The sequence below is a fragment of the Culex quinquefasciatus genome, chromosome 3, assembly GCF_015732765.1.
Source record: "Culex quinquefasciatus strain JHB chromosome 3, VPISU_Cqui_1.0_pri_paternal, whole genome shotgun sequence".
Classification (NCBI taxonomy): domain Eukaryota; kingdom Metazoa; phylum Arthropoda; class Insecta; order Diptera; family Culicidae; genus Culex; species Culex quinquefasciatus.
In genome coordinates, this window is record NC_051863.1 from 164796154 (window position 1) to 164823098 (window position 26945).

The 26945-nt window shown below is 34.1% G+C and overlaps 2 protein-coding genes across 4 annotated transcripts in view; one reads left to right on the forward strand and one right to left on the reverse strand.

Annotated features, from left to right (window-relative positions):
- The window catches only part of LOC6046866 (HIV Tat-specific factor 1), a 183050-nt gene that overhangs the window by 83368 nt on the left and 72737 nt on the right, over nucleotides 1–26945 (forward strand).
- Nucleotides 1–26945, reverse strand: part of LOC6045372 — a 246157-nt gene that overhangs the window by 23498 nt on the left and 195714 nt on the right. For all 3 annotated transcript variants that reach the window (XM_038264847.1, XM_038264843.1, XM_038264844.1), the window contains one exon: nucleotides 23507–23535. The gene's annotated coding sequence lies outside the window, so the exon portion shown is untranslated. The remainder of the gene's footprint in view (nucleotides 1–23506; nucleotides 23536–26945) is intronic.

Consider the following 26945-nt stretch of genomic DNA (forward strand, 5'->3'; position numbering starts at 1 on the left):
GAGAGCCCACTAATTTCATTTTCAAAGTGTACGGATACCAACAACTCGCTGATGGCAGCTGCCAAAACAAGGGGGCCGTACCAAGGTGGCAGGTATTATAAGGTCTGAAAGCGGCGGACTCTGACTCACAGACGATGCCGGGAGCATAATATTTAGAGCTTAAATTCAATGTTTCAGGGGTGCTGGATGACGATCGGGGGAAGTTTTGCAGAAAAAGGCCGTCGTGCCGCTAATCGATTAGATGCTTGATTGGCTTTGGCGGTGATGAAGGCAGGCTTAGACAGAGGCTCGGTCTCACTCGGTGGTCAGGGTTACGTAATCAGTGGGCGACCTTTGCTTCATGGAAATTTGTACTACAGGCGCGTGAGAACGTTATAGTGTCAATATTTGAGTGATGTGAGAATTCTCAGTGATGAAAAAGGATAAGAATGAAATCAATTGCTCGATAATTCGAACGTATTAAAATAAATAAGCATTCCAATTTAAAAATCAAAACAAAATTCTAAGAAATAATGTTGGTCCCTTATCACAAATCCGAGGTCAATATTTTGATGTCTCGTGACGGAGGGGCGGTACAGCCTCTTTATTTTTGACATTCGAAAAAAAGTGTTTTTCAATAATTTTCAGCCTCCCGAGCAGACGGTAATAACTTGGGAATAACATTTTTTGATATTTGAAAATACTAGGCCAATAACATTTTATGTTATCATTCGTCGTTATGATTTTTTTTGTTATTGGATTGGATATTAATAACAGACTAATAACATTTTATGTTATTCTTCCAACAAATCTTTGTTATTATTTTTTGTTATTTTAACAACTAATCCGATCATTCCAATAACATTTGGAGGTATTGTTCTATAACAAAAAAATGTTTTTCCAAAGTTATTTTTGCTTTCAACCAACATCAGACCAATAACAAGTTTTGTTATGTTAACATAAACTGTTATTCAACTCTTATGCAAATATGGATTTTTCAAGAAGAATCCATAACACTTTTTGTTTTTTAACATTATTTGGTATTGAAATGGCATTTAACATTATTTGTTATTGAAATGGCATAAATTTTGTTATTACCGTCTGCCCTGGTTCTGCAATTTTTCGTTACTGTAATTTATCGTTATTGAAATACGCAACTTTTGGTACCAAAAAAAGTATAGGTCATTCAAGTTCTCGCAGTTTTAGTGAAAAAAATTGATTTTTACCCGTTTTTTGTCATATTTCTGTTTTTGCGCGTGGTGCGTCGTACCCGAGCAGACGGAAATAACTTGGGAATAACATTCTTTGTTATTTGAAAATACTAGGCCAATAACATTTTATGTTATTTATAACAAGATTTGTTATTCGCCGTTATGATTTTTTTGTTATTAAATTGTTATTCTAATAACAGACTAATAACATTTTACGTTATTCTTCGAACAAATCTTTGTTATTATTTTTTGTTATTTTAACAACTAATCCGATCATCCCAATAACAATTGGAGGTATTCTTCCATAACAAAAAATGTTATTCCCAAGTTTTTCTGGCTTTCAATCAATATCAGACCGATAACAAATTGTGTTATGATAACATAAACTGTTATTGAACTCTTATGCAAAAATGGATTTTTCAAGAATATTCCATAACAATTTCTGTTATTTTAACAGTATTTGTTATTGAAATGGCATGAATTTAGTTATTACCGTCTGATCGGGAAAACCCAGTTTTTATGTTCAAAAAATCATATCTCCGGATTGTGTTAATGGATATTCGCAATTTGTGGATAAGTTTTATAAAATATTACAAGGAATCAGGAAAAATATTTTCAGATGTAAGCTCTCTGGTCCCGAGACCTTCAAATTAGCAAATGATATTTTCATGTGACCTTTTCAAAAGTTCAGCTAGTTTTTTTTACATCAACATATTTTTCCTTAAAAGCCTTTATTTTAAAACTTGACGCTCTTAAATTGGTTCAGCCGTTCCAGAGAAACATTTGTTTAAAAATTGTGCTTTTTGCGAAAATCGAAGAAAAAGAAGAGCACCCTAACCGCCAAACAAAACAAATATGGGTCTTATTATTTGGACCAAGGAACTCCCATGTTAAATTTGTGCCAAAATCGGAGCATTTGGAGACTTCCTGTATGACGTGGAATCGCTGATTTAATTTTAAGGGGTTTGCTTGCGATAATCAGGGCTCGTCCATGAATGACGTGAAATTTAGAGGATAAAGACCAGAAATAAAACTTAGGACAAAGTATCCCAAAACATAAAAGGGGCCCCCGAGCAGACGGAAATAACTTGGGAATAACATTTCCTGATATTTGAAAATAATAGGCCAATAACATTTTATGTTATTTATAACAAGATTTGTTATTCGTCGTAATGATTTTTTTGTTATTGGATTGTTATTGTTATAACTGACTTATAACTTTTTTAGTTGTTCTTCGAACAAATCTTTGTTATTATTTTTTGTTATTTTAACAACTAATCCGATCATCCCAATAACAGTTGGAGGTATTCTTCCATAACAAAAAATGTTATTCCAAAGTTGTTTTGGCTTTCAACCAATATCAGACCAATAACAAATTTTGTTATGATTACATAAACTGTTATTAAACCCTTGTGCAAAAATGAATTTTTCAAAAAGAATCCATAACATTTTTTGTTATTTTAACAGTATTTGTTATTGAATTGGCATGAATTTTGTTATTAACGTCTGCCCGGGTCGGGGACACTTTTTTTGATTCGTATGAGAAATTTTTGACACTTTACTATTAAAAAATCAAAAACCCCAAAATTCTGAAGGAATCTTAATTATTTTTAGAAATTTTTGCATTTTAGAAGTCAAGATTCTAACATTTATTTTGAATTTTTACATACCATTCACAATTTAAACTTGAGGATAAATTCGCTATGAAAGTATTTGAAAGATTTCGTATTTTCAAAATTTGTGATCCTTTTTAGAGGATCGAGCAAAATCTGGTGAAGAAGCTATAATTTTTTGAAAAAAATGTTTTTGAAAAACCGTGAAAATTTTTTTTATCAAATTCAAAATTAATTCTATGAAGCAAATATTAAATTTGCCGGCAAAAATCAAGTAATAAATATTTTCAGGGTTCTTTATTTAAAAATGTTTCATTTGTACCAACTATATGATCGGAAATCTGAGATATTTTTCCCTCATTTTCGGATATTTTTCTGAGCAATCTCGTCTATTTTTTCTTTAAATCCTACTTTTAACAACATTCGTTTTTTATGTGTCCCCGAGCAGACGGTAATAACTTGGGAATAACATTTTTTGATATTAGAAAATACTAGGTCAATAACATTTTATGTTATTTATAACATGATATGTTATTCCCCGTTATGATTTTTTATTATTGAATCGTTATTGTAATAACAGACTAATAACATTTTTAGTTATTCTTCGAACAAATCTTTGTTATTATTTTTTGTTATTTTAACAACTAATCCGATCATCCCAATAACATTTGGAGTTATTCTTCCATAACAATAATTGTTATTCCCGAGTTGTTTTGGCTTTCCTCCAATGTCAGACCAATAACAAATTCTGTTATGATAACATTAACTGTTATTAAACCCTTATGCAAAAATGGATTTTTCAAGAAGATTCCATAACACTTTCTGTTATTTTAACAGTATTTGTTATTGAAATGACATGAATTTTGTTATTACCGTCTGCCCGGGTCACCTTATCGCCCTCAATTTTCAACGGATGATATCTCAAATACTTTTGGTTCGGTTACAAACAAATTTTAACTATTGTGACATTCAATTAATGGTAGTTAATGGCACTTAATGGTAAACATTTAAAATACATTCGTTTTAGACATTTTCAAATTGTTAGTTTGCATTTTGAAATTCAAAATATTTTGAAATATTCACGAAAAAATGTTTTTTTCTCAAATTTTAAACACTAAGATACTATATCTCAGCAACAAGCAGTCCGAGCAACTAAAGCCCAAAAGGTAAATTGTACTAAATTTGTTCAGCTCTTCGAAAATATTTTTTGCAGTGATGCTCTTTCTTCAAGAAACGTTTTTGAATCGCGAAAAAAAAAATCAAAATGATGACCTAATCTTGAAAACGTTATAAACGTTATAATTTAGCAAGACCAAATTCAAATATCAAAAATCATTTTTTCTAAAATTCTTGTACCAGATTCCACACCATTCTTAGTTCAAAGGCAGTCCCTTAAAGGGTCCATTTGCAAGAGAGCAATTCTCTACGAAATCGGTCTTTTTTCTTCAATTTTAATTTTTGTATTTTTTAATCCGGCTGAAACTTTTTTGGTGCCTTCGGTATGCCCAAAGAAGCCATTTTGCATCATTAGTTTGTCCATATAATTTTCCATACAAATTCGGCAGCTGTCCATACAAAAATGATGTATGAAAATTCAAAAATCTGTATCTTTTGAAGGAATTTTTGATCGATTTGGTGTCTTCGGCAAAGTTGTAGGTATGGATACGGACTACACTGGAAAAATAATACACGGTAAAAAAATTTGGTGATTTTTATTTAACTTTATCACTAAAACTTGATTTACAAAAAACACTATTTTTAATTTTTTTTTTTTGATATGTTTTAGAAGACATAAAATGCCAACTTTTCAGAAATTTCCAGGTTGTGCAAAAATCACTGACCGAGTTATGAATTTTTAATCAATACTGATTTTTCAAAAATCGAAATTTTGGTCGTAAAATTTTCAACTTCATTTTCGATGTAAAATCAAATTTGCAATCAAAAGTACTTTACTAAAATTTTGATAAAGTGCACCGTTTTCAAGTTATAGCCATATTTAAGTGACTTTTTTGAAAATAGTCGCAGTTTTTCATTTTTTTAAATTAGTGCACATGTTTGCCCAGTTTTGAAAAAAATATTTTTGAAAAGCTGAGAAAATTCTCTATATTTTGCTTATTCGGACTATGTTGATACGACCTTTAGTTGCTGAGATATTGCAATGCAAAGGTTTAAAAACAGGAAAATTGATGTTTTCTAAGTTTCACCCAAACAACCCACCATTTTCTATCGTCAATATCTCAGCAACTAATGGTCCGATTTTCAATGTTAATATATGAAACAATTGTGAAATTTTCCGATCTTTTCGAAAAAATATTTTGGAATTTTCAAATCAAGACAAACATTTTAAAAGGGCGTAATATTGAATGTTTGGCCTTTGTGAAATGTTAGTCTTGATTTGAAAATTCCAAAAATATTTTTTCGAAGAGATCGGAAAATTTCACAAATGTTTCATATATTAACATTGAAAATCGGACCATTAGTTGCTGAGATATTGACGATAGAAAATGGTGGGTTGTTTGGGTGAAACTTAGAAAACATCAATTTTCCTGTTTTTAAACCTTTGCATTGCAATATCTCAGCAACTTAAGGTCGTATCAACAAAGTCCAAATAAGCAAAATATAGAGAATTTTCTCAGCTTTTCAAAAATATTTTTTCAAAACTGGGCAAACATGTGCACTAATTTAAAAATGAAAACTGCGACTATTTTCAAAAAGTCACTTAAATATGGCTATAACTTGAAAACGGTGCACTTTATCAAAATTTCAGTAAAGTACTTTTGATTGCAAATTTGATTTTACATCGAAAATGAAGTTGAAAATTTTTACGACCAAAATTTCGATTTTTGAAAAATCAGTATTGATTAAAAATTCATAACTCGGTCAGTGATTTTTGCACAACCTGAAATTTCTGAAAAGTTGGCATTTTATGCCTTCTAAAACATATCAAAAATAAAAAAATTAAAAATAGTGTTTTTTTGTAAATCAAGTTTTAGTGATAAAAGTTAAATAAAAAATCACCAAATTTTTTTACCGTGTATTATTTTTTCCAGTGTAGTCCGTATCCATACCTACAACTTTGCCGAAGACACCAAATCGATCAAAAATTCCTTCAAAAGATACAGATTTTTGAATTTTCATACATCATTTTTGTATGGACAGCTGCCGAATTTGTATGGAAAATTATATGGACAAACTAATGATGCAAAATGGCTTCTTTGGGCATACCGAAGGCACCAAAAAAGTTTCAGTCGGATTAAAAAATACAAAAAAAATCGAATGACCGAAATCCTAGAGAACTGCTCAAGAAATAAATAATACCGAAACATTGATTTTTTTTGTAATGGCAAGACATTTTATAAATAGAATAAGCAAAATTCTTCAGCATAGCAAATACTATTACCGATTAATACACAAAAAAAAATTAAAATTCACCTTTCAAAGAATTATTTATGAGTTATTTTTTTCATTATTTTTAATTATTTTTTTTGCATCCACAACATATAAAAGTTTTTTTTTCTTTTATTTATTTCCAGGTATTCTTCATGGCTTTAACTCGTGTGAAAAATAACTTCATAAAATTAGTAAGTGAGATGACAATTTACAAATGTTAGTTTATGCAACAAGATACAAAATGCTATATTTTGAGAACGAGGTTCTGCCGAGTGCTGAAAACCCGAGTTTTTTTAATGAATTGTAAGTTGTAGCAGCTCAAAAAATTTTTTGATTAAGATTTTCCAGTCAAAAGTTTTTTTCCCCGCAAACAGTGTCGAAAAGCGTTACTTTTCGATACAAGTGCTGAAAAGAGTTTTCTTACTTTTCAGAGTCAAATTTGAAGTTTTTACAACTTTATGTGCTGTATGCTCTTCAAAGTTACTTGTAATAATTATTGGAAAATATGTTTGTTTGATTTCTCTATTATATCACTCAGCCTTTCATCTAAGGTCCAAAAAAAAAAAACTCAAGCAAAGTCGTTTCCACTTTCCTGAAACGCTTTGTTTCACTTTAGCCCAAAATCATACTTTATTGGCCCATTCGGGGTAATTCCCTGTCATGTTTCAAACCCCCAACCCCCCCTTTATTCACGCAACCCCACTTGCTACTGGTCCCCCCACTGGTGGCAACATTGTGCCACACATGTTTACAACGTGGCAACTTTTTTTGAAGGGTTTCCCCATTTCAGCAAATCGTCCGAGGTTGAAAGGACCAACTTTAAGAGCTTATCAAGGAAAGCGTTTTTTTTTCGTTTGGTCGGTTGCAAATTTTGAAGTTTCACCAGTTTCGATGGACTAGGGGGGAAAAGTTTTGCTTAGATGGGGAACTCAACCTTAAAGTTTCGTAAGCTCTTGGAAGAGAAGGGTACTTGGTCCTTTTTTTGTTGTTCTCGACAATATGGTTGCACTTTTGTTCCTTACTTTATGACTATCATGCTTTGTTGTGAGTACACACTTTTGGCAACAGCAGCCACTACACGGTAGTTTGACCTTTGGGCATTTTTGGACTTTTCTCTTGCAGTTAGAGTGCTTACATTTTTCAAGGAGGTAACCCTTGCTGTTCCAACAGAAGTTCAACGATTCTGAACATTTACTAAATAGCAAACTTATTTGAGGTTACCGTGGAGATTTTCCCTTATCCCCTTAAAAAAGTGGAACGTCGACACTTCCCGTCTAGTTTAAATGGAATTGGTCATATTCACATGACGAAATCTAGTTTGCCATCCGATAAAATTACATTTTCCAAGCGAAGCAATTCTAAAGAATTTCCTTACCTCAGTTGTTAGAAATAGATAGTAGCCATATTTTAAAAGTTAACCTTTCAAGTCAAGGGTTAAGAAGCACTTTTCCACTCTATCTGAGAGAACCAGGAGAGGGTTGACATCATTACGGTTGGGCTCTTGAAAGAAGTTTACCTCCATCATTTCATGCTGTTTTATTTTATTTTTTTTGCAAGGGTTAACTCCTTGCTCACAAGTTTATTCAGTATTCAGCATCAAATGTGATACATCATCGTCATCACCGTCAAAAGCTTGCACAAAAAGCTGCCCGGGACCAAGTGGGTTGACACACACACACAACTCTTGGACCAGTTGACTCTTCCTTGATCTTTTCCTCGGCGGCGTCGGCGACGTCGTGATGTTTCTTTTTCTCTTCAGGATGGGAAAGGTACGTGCTTTTCGTGACTTGTCATGATAATTTGAGTGCTTGCGGCAATTTATCGCTCGGTTTAGTACAGTTAAATGACCCGCAGGGGTATGGGGAGAGAGATATGAAGAAGAGGTAGCACCAGAGGACCCCTACTTGCATGCACAAATTTGATTGAGTAGCATCTCAGGAGATAGAAACGAAACTATTGGCACTACGCCCCCCGGGGCATGGCCTTCCTCTAACGTGGGATTTCTGCTCCAGCGCCTCTGACGAGGCAGGAGAAACCGGGACCGACGTTTTACTTCACCATCCGATAGAAGCTCAGTGGATAAGGCGGGAATCGAACCCGCGTCTCATAGCATCATCGGGATCGGCAGCCGAAGCCGCTACCCCTACGCCACGAGACCCACTCAGGAGATAGTTGGGGGTCGAAAATGACGTAATTGAGAAATCCATACAACCACCCCTAAGATTTTCGGAGAAAAAAATCAAGAATTTGTGTCGTTTTTTACGTTACGTAATTCTTGACAACTCCCTCACCCTCCTTAGGCAATTAATAACACTAGCTAATACCGTTGACCACCAGCGACTTTGCAGCTAAAAGTCACACCATTAGTGCCAATCTGAGTTGCGTGCAGTGCATAAAATTTTCCCCAAGAGCAAATTTATCTTGTGATGGTCGGTGTCTCTCTGGATATTTAATCGGTGTCAATGCAAAAGTGACTGATGTTAACTAGCGGACACGACAAGACTCGTCTCGGTTGACGACTTGTCAACGATTCTGGGTTAAGCGTGGTAAGATGGTTGTCAGGTTTTTTTTTCGTTTGCCAAGGCCTATGATTATGATGTCTGCACAAGCAGGATCATCTTTTGATTGATGTGAAGAAGTTAATTGTTTGATATTTTTTCATAAAAAAATCCCGGAAATCCAATATTTTGTCAGAAATAATTGTTGATATTACTTTTAAAAAACATGTAAATTTACATCTGTTACTGTGTGATTTTACGTATTCCACGTAAATTGAAACAAAATCACATCTAAAACTAGGTAATATCCTGCCTTGAAAACTTCAACTTTTTTAAACTATGAAGCATTGAAAAAATAGTTCTACATATTTTAAAAAGTTGAAAAATTTGAGTGCTTTTCTATCTCTTTTTTGGTATAATTGTACCTCAAGTAGAACTTCACTTTTTAACACATTATTTTAGGTTAAAATTACATACAAAATGTTGTCATTTTCAGCACTAAAATTTTCATTCCAAAATGTTACGTATGGCAAAATAAACAAAAAAGCTTTAATTAGCTATAATGTTACTTAAAAACAAAAAGTTTCGCTTCTTTTCCTCAAACTTGTTTGAAATAGACATTTATATGAGGGTGACAATAAAAAGCGGTTCACATATTTTGGATTTTGGATAAAATCAAGTCTACGATCAAGTTGAAGAGCGAAAAATTTTTAAAATCAAAACAAAATTTCGAATTATTTATTTTCTTATTTTAACAAAAAAAAGCCTTGAAATTGTTATTCCACATACCTTTTCCTCAAATATTCTCACACAAATTTAAACGAACAACAGTAACACCGTATACATTTTTTTATTTGGCTCAGATTTCTTAGTTTTGTTCAAGGATTGTCAAAAGAATTGTCATTTCAGTTTTTCTCTACTTTTTTTGTCATCCTAATATTCAATCGAATTTTTTAAGAGAATATGTTTTTTATGTGGTTTTCGCATTTTTAAGTGCATGAGCAGTAATTTTTTAATAAACTTTGAAACAATTTTTTTTTAACAAACTGGCTCAAGAAAACAAGGGTTGCAGTGAGTTTCATAGAAATTTTTTAATAGATTTTTTGCATTCTATCAAACATAAGTCTACAGTAAAAAATGTGTAAATTTGCAAGATGTAAAATTGGAATTTTTAATATTACCTAATGTAACTTTTCCTGAATGTTGAATGAAAAAGTAGTATTACAACGGAAAAAAGGTAAATTTACAGATTTTCAAAGGTAAAATTACACACTTTTTTTCAAACATTAAAGATTTATTCATTCCCAGATGTTATATTTCTATGATTTTTTTCTGTGTATTTTTTTTTAATATAAAAAAAGAGTTCCGTTTCAAGTAAAACAAATCAAAGCAAAAGAAAACATTAAGTTTTCTAGATTTTTGCTTCCAAAAACTTTAAAGCATGTCCGATGAAATTTTTAGCAAAACAAAATTCGAAGAAATGTATAACAGAGTTATCTACAATATTTTATCTAATGCATTTTGCCTTCCTCACCTTACTGAGGAAAGGCTATAAAATCACTCGAAAAATGAACTTCTTAATTCGACCTCGTAGACCTACCTTCACGTATACCTATCGACTCAGAATCAAATTCTGAGCAAATGTCTGTGCGTGTGTATGTCTGTAAGTCCGTGCACCGAAAAAAATGCACTCGATTATCTCCGGACTGGCTGAACCGATTTGGGCCGTTCTGGTCTCATTCGATCCATCTTAGGGTCCCACAAGACCTATATTAACTATTATGAAGTTTTGTTAAGTATTTCAAAAGTTATCTAATCTAATCTAATCTAATCAAACCCTAGCGCAGCCAATCTTTCGAAGGGATCCTGGAGAGTGCCTTAGGTTAGATGACGCCTAGCATTCTTCTTGTCATTTATTAACGTTTTGTAGTGCGCCATTGCATTAGAAATGCATTGAAACATCACAAGCGTTAAAGCGGCCAGGCCTACTGCGTAAAGCCGTATCGCAGAGATGACTCGTAATTGGGTTGAGTTTGAGCACTGAGTGTTCGAACAACAACACAATTCTGAATCGACAGAGGAGGAAGAAGCGTGGGGACACACCACCATACGCTCCGAGATTTTGGTTGTATTCGTTGGGAGCACCATGCTAAGAAGGTTTGGTACTCCGGGACCCTCTGGGATGGGACATTGTATTTCCACGAATGCCCTGGACACTATTTGCCGTGGTTATAGCGCCACAACTCGCTCTCTGTAACAGTATTCCTAATTCCAGTCCAAGCATACCAAGTCGCCATGGCCTAGTGGTTAGCATTTTTGCTTACCAACTCAAAGGACAGGGGATCGAACCCCGCCTCGAGCGACTTTGATTTTTCGTTCATATTTATCATTTCAAATTTATTTGTTCTTAACTTTCTCGTTGGGAGCAGATGGGCATCGAACCCAGAACCATTCGCTTACAAAGCAAATACCGTAGCCAGTCAGCCACGGCCGCTCCCTTTGTTAAGTATTTCAAAAGTTATGCTAAAAAAACGATTCTGGCTAAAGTTTGAAAGATTGTAAAAAGGGTGGTTTTTGTAAGAAAACCCGTCTGATCATACATTTTTAAAATGGTATTTGAAAGACCTTTCTAATGAGCCCAAAATATTGAAGATCTGATAACCCTATCAAAAGTTATGAGCACTTTAGTGTCATTTGTACACATTTTAGAGGCCGGATCTCAAATATGTTGATGAAAAAGTTGTCCGGATCTATCATGCGACCCATCGTTGGATAGGTAATCAAAAGACCTTTCCAACAAGCCAAAAAGATTGAAGATCTGATAACCCTATCAAAAGTTATGAGCACTTTAGTGTCATTTGTACACATTTCAGAGGCCGGATCTCAAATATTTTGATGAAAAAGTTGTTCGGATTTATCCGGAGATCTGGCTGATTTTTGGGATTCTAGACCCCATACTTCATGTAGATATGTTGTAAGAAGTTAAATTTAGATAAAATTTGTAGGTTTGACATTCTTACTACAGAAACAAATATGTGCATAATTGTGAGGAAGGCACCAACCACCACGGTGGATTAAGTAACGTTTTTTATAGAAAATGATAAATTCGTCAACCTTGAATTGACACAAATAGTGGTTTGCAAATATTTTTTTTTGAGTTTCGTAGATGTTCCAAACATAAACTACACAGCAAAAAATGCGATGGTAAAATCGCATGCAAAAGTATGCACATCACCTTCGTCAAAATAAACACTTAATATTGCACACTGCATGTACAATTTTTGCAAACACAAAAAAAAGTTGCAACCGACGGGATTCAAACCCAGCACCAACAGTAAGGACTGGCGCCTTAGCCCACTCGGCCATCAGACCGATGAAAATCTGTAAGGATAAACACATATATGAGCTTGACATTTCGGTCAAGTAGGTTTCCCATAGTGACGGGCTAAATATTTCAGGGTGTAAAATTACATAAAATTGCATAAAATAATGCAATATTTATTTTACACCCAGGCCTTTTACACGCAGCTGGATTACTACTTTTTTATCTGTGTACACATCAAAAAAATCATGGTAATATTACATCAGGGAAGGGATACATCGTTCCCCTCCCACTAATATTTAAACACAAGATCCTCTGTAATTACTCTTAGCCTTAAGAAGAATGCAATTACAAAAGCTGACTCGGTCCTAACCAGGTCCCATCACCGAAAAGGACCAAATAAAAATAATTTTATGAAAAAAGGGATAGCTCTTTTATGTCAGAAAAAATGTGTAATTTTACTTCGGAAAATGTGTAATTTTACCATTTTTCTGGTGTAGTGTCATTTTTTGTTTAAATTGAGGTAAAATTACATAAAAAAAAGAGGTGATTTTCAGCCTTCCAAATTCGCACCTTTCTAATAAACACTCTTTTTTTTACCTTGTGTCATGAATATGCATGAAATATGCATGATATTAGTTTTTTTCATTAGATTAGTTTCTTCTCAAAATATTCATGTAATACTTAAACCATAAACCCACATTATACTTGCTTAGGGAAAAGAATGTTTCATAGTTTCACAATTACATGATCTACGTTGTAATCAAACAAACAGTAAAAGATAGTCTATATTTGCAACGTGAAATTGAGGAAGGTTGAATATTACCTTTTTTATGATGTAATTTTACTTTAATTTAGTCTGAAAATTGACATTACACCAGGAAAGTGGTAAAATTACATATTTTTAAAGGTAAAATTACATTTTTTTCTGACATAAAAGATAAGGAGTACAGATGTAATATTACCATGTTTTATGTTATATGTTAAATGCTTAAATGCTAAACTTCAGTGGAATTCCATCTGATTTACAAAATATCACACATTTTGAAAAAAAATACATCTTTTTAAAAATATGAATAGCGACAACGAAATTATTCAAACTTTTGCTATTCTAAAAACTGCAGTGCTGATATTAAAAAAATTAAGGGAAAAATATACAAATTTAATTCGTTACTGTGATGCATTCTGCTAAAACGCTCAACCAAACCACAAATTTAATTCCTAAATTTGCCTAAGGCCATTGAAAATATTATTGCAAGTTTTTGTTAGTTGAAGTTGGGCTTTACATTCATCAGCCAAATATAATTTTGGGATTTATTTTTTATTTTTCAATGAAATATTTTTTTTATTGAATAGTATAACAGCGGCGAGGTAAAATAAAATAAAATTTTGTTTAAAAAAATAAATTGAAGTAAAAATTTCTAAACTTTTTTTGGAACAAAAAATTTGACTGTCCTCAATGAAAATAACGTGATTCTTAAGAACACTTTTGTTAAGTACGCTTCGCTTAGACATTCAAAAAATGAAAATTAAATGATAATAAATCAAATGCAAACATTTGAAAAACTAACTTATCACCACTTTTTATTGAGGTAAATATTAAAACGAGTCAAATTAAAAAGCTGCCAAAGGCAAACTTATAAGAAATTGGAAGAGCTTTCCGGTGAAAATATTTTCGAGACAGAAAAATCAGGTATGTCCTTTTGAAATTGCAAAAAATCATCAAAAACTTTTTTTTCTACATTTTTATTTTTAAAACCGCTGTATCTTCACAAGGATTGGACATAGGACAATGGTCAATATGGAGACTTTTATGTAAAATTGTTTGGGGAATCGATTCCCACTATCGGTTTTTGAAAATTTTGACGTTTAGACCACTTTTTAAAATCATCGTTTTAGTAAATGATTTTTGTATTTTTTTTTAGAAGAGACATTCTGCATTTTTTGTGAGTCTCTTTGTAACAGTTTAGGCTCTTTCCTCAAAAATTTTGAACGAAAAAAAATCGTGACATCGCCATATTTAACTTTTATACTTAAAAATTTAAAAACCTCATGGAAGTGTCGTGTATTTTTCTTTCAGTGTATTTTTTTCAAAAAGCCCATCCAATTTCATACAAATTTTTGATACCACTTTTTGATACGATGCAACGGCTTTGAGTTACAGTAATTTTCAAATTACAAAATACAAAAATATTTAAATTACTCGCGCTCTTCTCAGATGTCATTTTCGAGTACAATTGACTCCATATACATACAAATGTCTAAAAAGTTTTATTGAAATCGGAGAGGGTCGGGTACAAAAGTACAAAAAAATCCTGATTTGAGCTGAAATTGCCCAAACAAAAGAATTAGCAACCATCTTAACAAATTGAAAGAATAAATACAAACAACAAAACCTACAATTTTCACTTAAAATCAAATGATCAATTTGCATAAATTTATATTCCGTGGGAAACTATTTCACTTTCCAAATCGGAAAATAACATCAATATCTGCCTCTCGACAGCTCGTTATCTTATTACTATGGTAATTATGGCCACTCCATTTTATTGGCTCCCAACTACGGAGTGGACTTTGTTTCAATTTATTCTACATTACTCGAACAAGCAGAGGGGTTAAATTCACCCACACACATTTGCTTCGCCTCAGTCTGGCTTGCATCAAGATCGCCAGCTACTCCTTCTAAAGTGCGATAAATGTGAATTTAATGAAGCTGCTGCCCCCGTCGGTTCCGCTGGGCTTTCTGCACGACAAAACGTCATCTCTTTTTTCTAGGGGAAAATGCAAATGGCCGGGAAAAGGCAAAGCTTCCACAAAATTACATTTGTGCAAAGCTCGGTTGGAAAAAGTTTTCGAGTATCCGTTTTCCACACGCTTAACGAAACCGCCTCTAGTGTCAACATTTTGGTGGGATTCGTACGACGACGAGGTCGCTTTATGTAAACATGTGTGTGCTGTGAAGAAAAATATGTAAATGCCGGAATCCTCGACGATGGGCTTCTGCCGGGAGAGGATTCTTTGTGGGTTACCGCCGGAAAAATCCCACAAAACATGCAAATGTATGTAGACTTACACGTCTGAGGTTGTGTGCTCCTTTTTCGGTGGTACACGTCGATGAAATATAACACTGTTGCTTCCGGGGAAGAATGCCAAACCCGACTTTCCGGTCACACACGGAATGTCGAAAAGAGATTAAAAAAAGTTTAAAAAACATTTCTAGAAACGAGAATTGAACCTCACTGATTGAAATTCCCGACTCGGCGACTTTCAGTGGTCGAAATAAGTTTGGCTCGGTGCCCAACTTTAATGGTGGCAACTTGAGACCAGCAATTGGTGGTCGTCGTGCCCTTGAGGGACCGAGCAAGCAGAAGTTATTTTCCGCGACGTAACGGATACGCCGGGATTATGGTTTCGCGGTTGCCATCGCCGCAAGAATGCGCTGTACTTTTCAGAAATGAAATTGTAAACCTCGAAGGGAAGGTTACATCAGTTTTGATTCTATTTTTAAATTGTTTGTTCCAAGGACAGTGAAGAAGACAGTTGTTCATCCCAATAACATATTTAAAGTCCCATCTTCCCCAATCCAATTCTTCACCAAACCGCAAATCTTGCCATTCCGGCGAACCATAACCCCTGACCACAAATTCCGGGTCGATGATTCCAAAACGAATACACAAACCCACTAATTCCTGTGTGCCTTTTTGCCGGACCCCCCCTCCCAAAAGGAACAACATAAATTATCATTTTAATGACTTTATCCTCGACGACCACCCTGATGCGACGGTCACTCAGCCTCAATCGTTTGCGTTTGACAAATCCTGGCCGGAATTTCTCTTCCAAGCCCGTATTAATAGAGTCCGGTCACCTTTTACGACATCCTTCCACTTTTTTGGGAGTAACTTTTTTTTTAACCGGACATCGGATTACAGATTCCCGGTAATCCCGGCGGACAACCCGACCTTTGTCACGGCGCGCGGTCAATCCCTCAAGGTGGGAGTTGGGATGATGATAGCTACGCAAAGGAAGGAGGGGGTTGTTTTGGTTGTGTTTGACAAAGAACTTAAGGGATAGGAACGTTGGAAAGTTTCTTCACCGTGACGGAATTGTGGCTTTGTTAGCGGAAGTAGGCCTTCTTTTTGATCTATTTTGGGTCCGTTCCCATGACGATATCCCGTAAGTGGTGCGATAAAAAAGTTGGTCGTTTGAGTTACTTGCTGGTGGAAGTGGGTTCTTATATGCGACTGCGACAGAATGAAGTAAACTGAATCTTTGGTCCTCTAAAAATCCAAAAAATCATTGCTACATTCCCTACAATTTCAAAATCTACACTTTAACAAGGCCGGCGCCGTTAATGGTATGAGGACGTTGTTATCTTTTTGAAAACTTCTAGTATGGCTAGAAAGTGGTCTCATCTTGCTTCAAACACTTCTAGACCTACACTTTGACCAGGTAGGCGCCGTTATTGGTCAGTATTACTTCAGAACTACCCAAGAGCACAAACACGAATCTCGAAAAGTTATCCAGCAAACAGTTTATTAAATCGTCACACCTCAAAATCCTCACTCCTCCGGAAAGCACGGCAGGTAGATGTCACAGCAGGCCTGTTCCGGAGCGTCGCATCTCTGCCGGAACGCGTTAAAGTGCAGTCCGGCGGGGCAGTTCTGCTCGCAGGCGATTCCGTTCTCGCACAGGTAGAACTTTTCGCACTCGAAGTGGGGCAGCATGTAGTCGTAGTAGCCGGCCGGACAGCGCGGGTTCGGACCGCACACATCGGCGGAAGTTCCCGAGGTCAGGAGGGCCAGGACGGCGCCGATGGCTAGCGCGGTGAGGGTTGACAGCTTCATCGTGGTTGATTCGGCGATTGACGAAAACAATGTGGGACAACATTTGGCAATCGCCAGCTGATTAACCTGAAATTTGCGGCATTCTTATCTTGAACGATAAGGTTGATAAGAGATACGAGGGATTTTCCTAAACAACCAGTTTTAATCAGAAAGTTCTAATTATAAGTGAAACCAAGTATACCCGACCGTGGGCACGGATTACGGGTTTTAATTTATATTTATGATAGTTTTATTGCATTTCCGAAGTCGTTGCACTGTTGGCTTAGAAGAAGTGGTTTTTGTTTTGGTCAAATGCAGAAGCATGCGGATGACTCAGATTTGGTCCAACCTTCTGGAAATCGCTGCTCCAAACATTTAGCAGCTTGCCATGACCTTTATCCCGAAATTTGATTACGAAGCTCTTTCCAGTTTTGCATATTTACATACGATCGAAAGCACACACACACAAAACTCGCATTCCGAACCTAGCGCAGCTCTCTTCTGACTCTGTACTTATCGTGTACAATCACCCTGGAGCACCTAAATGTGTTAATCGAGTTTTAATGATGCGCTGCTCTCGTTAACAAACCAATTACGAACTTTGCGTGCAGAATCTCGTCAGGGTGTCTGACCACCTGCAGTTGCCAGACAAGCTGTAGACAAGATAATTGATGACCCCGCGAAAGGTGTCTTGTAGAAGGTAATTTTGCCACCAGAGGCTACACTTTAACAAGGTCAGCGCCGTTATTGATCACGATTTCTTCATCATAACCATTTCTTTCTAGATCTAGCAATTTATGTGACTATGAGTACGGATCAAACTGTATTCAGATCAATAACGGCGCTGGCCTTGTCAAAGTGTAGATTTATATAGCATCCATAAGGAAAGCATTCTTAATTTGAGATGACCTGTATGGCGTATTGCATCTTTAATAAAGCTGTTCCCCAACAGAACCAACGCAAAAGCTCAGCAAACCCCATTTTCAAATCGGAAGAAAAAGTAATACGATAAGTGCAGGTCTCGTCGCCACCGCCAACAAAACGACAATTACATCAATTATCCTGTCAATGCGTTTCACTTGGGACTGCTTTTGGCTTCTGGCAAGTTGGGAATTAAATCACTGAAGAACGCCGTGAAGATGCAGTGTCTGACCAGCAGCACTAACCGACCGTGGGCACGGATTACGGGTTTTAATTTATATTTATGATAGTTTTATTGCATTTCCGAAGTCGTTGCACTGTTGGCTTAGAAGAAGTGGTTTTTGTTTTGGTCAAATGCAGAAGCATGCGGATGACTCAGATTTGGTCCAACCTTCTGGAAATCGCTGCTCCAAACATTTAGCAGCTTGCCATGACCTTTATCCCGAAATTTGATTACGAAGCTCTTTCCAGTTTTGCATATTTACATACGATCGAAAGCACACACACACAAAACTCGCATTCCGAACCTAGCGCAGCTCTCTTCTGAATAATTGATTGTGATGACGGACGAGATATTTCGGGATGCTGCGTGCCTTCAGTTTACGAGCAAGTTTTTCCTCGAACGAATTGGGATGCTGAACTAGGAGAAATTGGTCCAGTTGGAAGCGGTCAATATGAGGTCATGTGTGTGTGGGATTTTTTTCGCTGGAATCAGGAACTGTTATCCATGTTTGTTTATTTTTGAAATGTGAAATTCCACGTATCGTATCGTACTGATATTCACAACTGCGTTTTGGTGAGAGAGATATTTTGCGATTTTGGGATCTATGAATGTCAAAATGATTTCAGATTTCGGAGACTACATAAATTCCTCAACTTTTTAAAGGAATAAAAATAGGTACACGCTATTTCAAGGATTCAAGAATTAAAAACAATAACTTAAAAATGTTAAATATAAAATAGACATTTTTCCAAGTAGCTATTTTTTTAAACAATTTCTTGGCTTGTATATTTTTCAACCAAAATACAATTTTTTAATCTTGATAAAAAAAATGTCATCAAAAAAAAAATTGAGATTATTTGATAAAAAATAATGTTCCGGATTTTGACCGACCATTCTAAATAAAGTCTTCTGCTCTCCTCTTCTCAGTTCTTCTTAAAAATAAATCTGGAGTTTTTAAATGATTTTTAGAGGGTTTTGAATTCGCCAAAAGTAATAAAAAAAAACTCTTGAAGAAATAATACAAAATGTTTTATTTGACCTTCAAAAGTCTCCACAAATTAAAAAATATATCGATAACTTGATGACTGTTGATCATATTTTTCATTCTTATCCCTCTACTGCCCATTTTTTTCAAGAAATGTTATTTTTCTGTGTTCAGGAGGTTATCTTAAGCCACTTTTGTTGTACAAAAAACTTAACTTCTTTTATTTTATGTTTTTCTTAGTTAATTTTTAGTATTTATATTTGCATTTATCATGTTCAGTTAATGTTTGTTTTTGGTAGTATGTGGCTAATACTACCACCTTCTTTCATTATCGTTTGTCTATCTAGTTTTTTATGATTTTTCACCCACTTTTAATGTCTTTGATTTTTTTTTACATTTTTTACTCTGGAATGAAACCATTATCATTTAAATTTTAAGAATACCTAGATGCATAATCTGTGACAACATCTGCATACTAATTTTTACATATGATAACGAAAATGATTGTGATGAACAAAGTTGACCCCAGAAAAAATAACACTTTTAAAAACATTGACAAAGTCACATTTGACAAGTCACACATCCAACCCAATTTTTTTGATTTGAAGAATTATGGTTTCCAATGCACAGTGGTACAGATTGCAAATTGGTGAAGGTTTGGAGCTTTGGTGTCTTCAGGAGAGTTGTTGCAAAAAGAAAGAAGCAACTTTTGGTTTGGTTTAAAATTAGGGTGGTTCACGATTAGGGTGATGTTGAAAATCTTACTTTTCAGGAATATTTTTGAGATTTTGTTTTTGTCTTGTTAAAAGTTGTTGGGCTCGTCAATCAAAGCAACTTTATCGAAGACACCAAAATTTTATCGCGCAATCTTCGCACTCTACGACCAAATAAAAAAAAGCATCTGAGCAAACCCTTCAAAAATCAGTTTTTTAAATTCAGGGTTGAGTTTCAGAGAAAAGTGGTGTTCGAGACACTTTTAGAGCTCTAAAAAACGACAATTTTTATTTTTTTGACAAGGTAAGGCAAAAGTGCGGCAAATTTAATAACTCAAATATCTCAAAAAGGCCCACTCCAAATTTTAAGCGCTAGGTTGCATTTGAAAGAGGAAATCTAGCACTATAAGCGCTGAAAAAATCCCTGGGGTATTTTTCTTCAAACTCGAGATACCTTCATTTGAAAATGTCTAATTTTAAGGGAAAAGTTTATGGGACCACCCTAACGAAATTCAAACATCGTTCAACTTTATACTTTTTTAATATAATTTTGCCCGTTGAATCTGAATCTGCCTTCAGAATTGAGCTAAAGTGTCATCAAATAAATTTTTGGCCATATTTTGGGTTCCTCCAAATATTTTAGTATTTTAGACGATCATATGCTTGTAACGTTTTTAGTCATTAATGTTTTGTAATAGATTTTCTTTTTAGTTTTTTAATATTTAAAAAATATTTCGATTTTAGAATTTGAATCAATTTCATGAAGGAACAGCTTAAAAAATGTAAAAAAAAAGCTGGGATAATTTTATACAATTTCCCTTTTTGAATTTAGTTGATTGGACTGTGAGTTGCGTAGGGTCTTAAAGTTTAAAATTCGTAAAATAAAAGTTTTTCTAATTTTTTCAAGATATCGAAAATATTGTTTTGTGAAATTTTCTGCTTGTTTCATTTTTTAAATTTTGAACTCAACCAAAAATTCAAAAAATTTCAAGCTGTGTGGTTTTAGTTGTTATCAAATGTTAAGCTTTATTTATTTTGTATTTTTAAGTGTAGAATAATTAACATTTTTTAACGTTAAAAGTTGAAGCAATTGTTTCCGAGATACTTTTCACTACTTTTATACTTTTTACCTGGGTGATTGATAGAGAGAATTTGTAACGTGATTTTCGAATGATTCCACTTTGTTTTATATCTTCAAAGTAGGAGGCTATTCAAGCACAAACATGACTTTTTCTTACTGGTAAATGAGCTGTTTTTAATAAGTAGTATGTGTTTTATTTTGTCTGGTTTTTGACTTTTTTGCTGGAAAATCGGGTAGAAGCGATTTTTCTTATTCTGTGATGTCGCATATAAATTCCCTTGATGATTTTGGAGTCCTACAGCTCTTTCTGGTCCAGCGTAAAAACATCGCTAATTCTAGAGAAGCTGATACAACAATCAGAGAAGATTTTCACTAAACCAGTAGGTTTTCAAACGGAATCAAGCAATAAAGACAGCTTTTGGGTGGATACAACCGCTTCGACTCCATAAACAACTTCCATTCATAATTATAAAAAATGACGATTTCGTCTTCAACTTTCTCTACATTTGTTGTATTCAACTCCAGGTCCTCATAAGCCACACATTTTTCATTCTTGCAAAATTCTTTTAAAAATAAACTTTAATGATCGATAACAATACTCTCTACTTTTGGCGAACAGAAAATTGGTTCCACTATGACAGCTCAAAATTGATGCCGTTTTGCGAACCACTATTCAACACCCAGCTTTTAACTAAGTTTTACAAGAAAAATGTATTGTTTTTTCTGCTTTAAAAAATTAACAAAATTTTAATCCAAGAACCTGAAAAACGTGCACTTTTCAAAAAACAAATAAATAAATCGTATTCAATTGCAAATAAAGTGAATTTTAAAACTCCAAAAATCATATATAGAAAAATAAAACTCTTGCCTCTGGTACCACATAAAAATAAAACATAAGCCTTTATTTAACTTATTGAAAAAAATACGAAAATCAAATAAATACTTATTTTGGAAATCGTTCAGTAAATCAAAAGAATAAGTGTTGCTATACACTACACTTTTTCCGAAGACACCAAATCGATCAGAAAATCCTTTCTCATGATACCGTTTTTTTAATATTTTCATAGCACTTTTTTATGCCCTGGATGACTGAAAAAAAATTACAAAACAAGTCAAATGTTAATAATTGTACTCATTAGATTTAAAATATCCCTAAAAAAATCAAAAATTTATAATATTTGTTGTTTATACTAATGATATCCAATTACTTCAGTCCAACTGTTCTCTGTTTGACTTCCCTTTTTCTTCACCCCATCATTTCCAAAACCCGTCGAACTGTTATTTCTATGCCACGCACCACCTATCCAAACCCCGCCAAAGGGGCAGTCCACCTCCTCGCGGTCATTAAATGTGTGCGATTTTTTTGCGTCCATTTCCTCACAACACTTCTTCTTGTGTCTTTCTGTATATTACCCTTAAACAACGGGTTCTAGATTTACGCGATCGCCCGCAAATATGTGCTAAATCATTCCACTTTTCTCCTCCTCTCCCTCTAATCACAACGTGTCATTCTGGACCAGCGATTGCTGGACCCCTCGGGTGTGTCTTAATGCGTGATTGACCGAGATCTGGAGGGAGGGGGCTTCAATGATTGAAGAAAGTGCTGATTTGTGCCAATTTCCGCCCTTTTTGCCACGTTCGACTAGAAGTGCGTACGCTTTCGAAGCATTGGAAGGCGTCGAGGGGTCCATCGCTGTATTGGTTTGAAGTTGATGGATTAGGAATTGGTAGAACGATTCGCTTCGCGGAAAGCCAGACCGCGCGGTGTGGAGTTCGTCGAACGCGCGGATATATCAAATTGAGCGCTTCTACAACTCGAGGGGTCCGCCAACGCCGTCATTTGACACGCACTTGCTCGCGGATTTCGCAATAATCTTTAGCTCCAGTGTAACGTGATACATATTGGCAGTGGAGATTGGCATTACGATTTCCACGACCTATGGCATGTCTACGTCTAGTGCGAGCAAGGCTCTAAATGTGAAGGTTGGCACAAATTAACCATAAATTGACAGACAACTTTGTAAACAATCTAAATTTTTGATTTCTTCAAATTTCATCATGAGAAGCATTGATTGCTTCCAACCTATCATTTCCAGCAAACCTTGGAGGGCGGCGACGTTCAGTGAAATATGCGTGTGCCTGACCCACATCAACAAAAACCGTCGGCCTATCGAACACTGTTTACACTCACGTGTCCGTCCAGAGAGGCCGTGGTGTGATGATGTGTCTAGGCTAGGGCGCCAGCTAGGGCACTTCTCCCGGAGTCAGCGAAATTCTAAACAGCCAACTTTGAATCAGCCACAAACACTGGCTACAGTGTATTGTTTGTTGGGTCTTGTTTTTAAATAAGTTTTAAGTTTTTTTTTGGAAAACAGAGGGATCGATTCATCGCGGGATGCCCTTTTCGGTGGGTTCTGCGAATTAGATGGTTTCGGGTTTCAACCGGAAACGTGGATGACTCTATTATTAGCGCACATTAGTCACGGATTTGTTGACTACAAAGTGTGAGATCTAAAAAAAAATGGATTGGAGGAACTCACTAGACTGTTGCGTGTGAAAAATAGAATCAAAAAATTAAACTGATTTCACATTTCATTCAAATTAGTTTCTTGGATTGAAAATAAAGAAATTTCGTTTAAAGCGTGCTGTTTTTTTTAGAAAAAATCTATTTCTTTCAAGATTTTCATTTATCCTAATTCAATGTATTACATATTAAGTATTATTTATTTTTAATATTTCATACTTACAAATCGAACTAATGCGCGTTTGTTGGGCTCTGTAATAAGAGAAAAGTTTGCTTTATTAGTTTTATTATATTGCTGGATTGGACAGAAATGGAAAGCCATTTGATTCTCTCATCATTCAATAAAAAAGGTTGATGACTGTTGATTAATTCATTGTAGGAAGAATGTCATTTTTTTAGTGATTGATGTACAATTTCTCCAAACGTATTTTTTACAAGTTTAAAACTACATTGGAAAAAGATCTCTTAAAATTAAATTTAAATAAAAAAAATATTCAATACATATTTGGCCCCTTTAATAAATTAGTCTTGATTCTGAAATTTTCAACATATTTTTTTTTCAAATAATCATATTGTTTTTCAAATATTTTATTTTTCAACATTGAAAATTGTGGTTTGGTTGAGCGAAAATTGGACCATTGGAGTTGCTGAGATATTGGCATCCGAAAATAAGGGAATGTTTGGGTGAGACTTAAAAAAATTTCTTGTTTCTTATTCTTTTATATGCTGTATTTCTGATACCAGAAGTCCAAACTTCAATGTCTCTTAGGAAGTTTTATTGGAAATTTTTAGACTTTTTGAAACAAATATTTTCAGGGATAGTCAATCATGGTCACCATTTCTTAAAGAGGGAAATTTTTCATTAAAAATTAAACTTGAAGTATATAACATAATATAATAAAAATGTGTTAAGTACTTTTCGATTGCAAATTTAATTTTACATAAAAACTGAAATCAAAAAAATGTTTTGATTTAAATTTCTACTTTTTCAAAAAAACTATGGCTCAAAAGATGCGGTTGTTGTCCCATAAAACAATTAAAAAAATCAAAAATGAAACTTTACTGATTTTAATAAATTGATTTTTGTAAAAAATAATCAATGCAAAAATCGTCATTTTTTTTGTGTATCTATTTTTTAAAATAAATTTTTCTTATTGCCGAAGACACCAAAAAAATCGATAAAAAATTCCATAAAAAAACACAGATTTTCGTTTTTTTAAATACCATTTTTTATGGACAGTTGCCAAATTTGTACGGAGCTTTACACAAAGTCTGAATCAAATTAAAAAATATGTAAATAAAATCCATTCCAGTTTTGGTGGAATATTGTCTAGAAGTTAAGTTTTTTGTTTATCAAAAGTTGCTCAAAAAGTTCTCAAAACTTCCCTTGAGAAAAATTCTTTATAAATTTTGAATTCAACTTATATATTTAAATAAATTTACTTTTTATAAGCAGGAGGTTCCTTGTCCCAAGCAATCAAACCAGAATTTTTATTAGGGTGGTCATGTCTCAGTTAGCGTGGAACCACAAATTAATTTTTTTCCAAAAATTGCAAAATCATTTTTTAATGTCATTCTTTCTCGTCATTTTGCAAATTTTAGCTACCTTGAGCGCAAAATAAAATTATAAATTGAGGAAAATGTGTTAAAGGGCCAATCAACCTAGATAAAGATTTCGAGATACAGATTTTAGAAAACAATCGCAAAAAATAATTTATTGAGAAAAATGGCCATCGCTTAAAATTAAAGTAATAGGTATTTCCAAGCAAAGAAACATCTTTTCAAACATTTATTATTTTAAAAGCTTTGGTCATTTTGCAAAAAAGAACTATGTTTTCATTTCCAAAAAGTTTCATCTCGGAATCCTGATGATGGACAAGATTTTTGATTGCTCATACTTTTTTCCTTGAAACTTGCTTTCATTTGCGTCTGAGAAATATATTTTTTAAAAGATTGTTTTTGCCTTTCATTTGAATAATTCAAATTTTGGTATGTGCCACCCTATTTTTGCTTAGACTTCCCTAATGGCAAAATCAAAAATATACGCACGGTGCACAGCAAAAAAAAATCCTGGTAATATTACACCTGGGAAGGAGTACATTTTTTATGACAGAAACAATGTGTAATTTTACCCCTTTTCTGGTGTCTAAATCTAAATTGTGGTAAAATTACATCATAAAAGAGGTAATATTCAAGCGTCCAAAATTACAGCTTCCAATTATACACGATTTTTTACTGTGTGCTCAAAATACTGTATACATGAAAAAAAGGAAATCCGAAATTTTGGTGTCTATCGATTTCACCTCTGAAAAAAAATGGAAACGTGCGCAGGTGTAGTTTTCAAAAATGTTGTTTCCAACATTTCTAAGAAAATTTGTATTTTTTGTACAATTTCAGCATTTTAAAAAATATGCCTTTCGAGATAATGATGGTTTAAGCTTCTGGTGACTGTCAAGTATTTTTGGGATAAGTTTCTGTAAGTTTGTTGATGTAGTTTATTTGATACTGCTATTTTAAGATGTTACTTTCGACTTTGCTTATACTTATATAAACTGTACAATTTATGTATTTCAAAGAACATGCATTTTGACATCCCGAGCAGACGGCAATAACTTGGGAATAACATTTTTTGATATTTGAAAATACTAGGCCAATAACATTTTATGGTATTTATAACAAGATTTGTTATTCGCTGTTATGATTTGTTTGTTATTGAATTGTTATTGTAATAACAGACTAATAACATTTTTGATTATTCTTAAAACAAATCTTTGTTATTATTTTTTGTTATTTTAACAACTAATCCGATCATCCCAATAACAGTTGAAGTTATTCTTCCATAACAAAAAAATGTTATTCCGAAGTTGTTTTGGCTTTCAACCAATATCAGACCAATAACAAATTTTGGGGTCTAGCACATTTCCCCGAAAATCATTTCCCCTAATTGGCCACATCGCCGAATACCACTTCCCCTAATCAGCCACATCCCCGAATGCCATTTCCCCGAATATCATTTCCCCTAATCGGCTATATCCCCGAATGCCATTTCCCCTAATCGGCCATTTCCCCGAATGCCGTTTCCCCGAAATGACACTTACGCCAATTGCCGTTTATTTAAATTTAAAATTAATCGAATTTGCATATCCCCTAATCATCATTTTCGCTAAAGCCTTTTTCCATGACTAACAGTTATTTTCTTTCTCAATTTTACCGAACAAACAGCTTTTTCGGGTATGCTGATGATCTCACTGTTGATTAAATGTTGTAAATTGGGTAGTAAAGCCCTTTGTCAATTTTTATGAACAACGGTAAAAAACACGATTGAAAACCATTTCTGATAACTTTTTTATTCATTTTTATGCAAAAAAGTTTTTGACAAGACAACATTTTTCCGATGGATCAACTATGCCCCCCCTGGATCGAGCTGTCAAGTAGGAGCTTTTCTGCCAAGAAGGGCCGTGAAGTGAATTTTTAGAAATTGAATTAAAAATCCCTTTTAAATCCTTTGCGGTCGTACAAAGGGTCATTGTACTTAGTAAAGCTTATTTTTCTTGTGAACAATAATATCACAAATTTAAGCTTAATTTTAGGACCCAATTACTAGATTTTTGTTGTTCAATTAACATTTGTATTCAACCGCATGATTAAATGTTGTTTTTGAG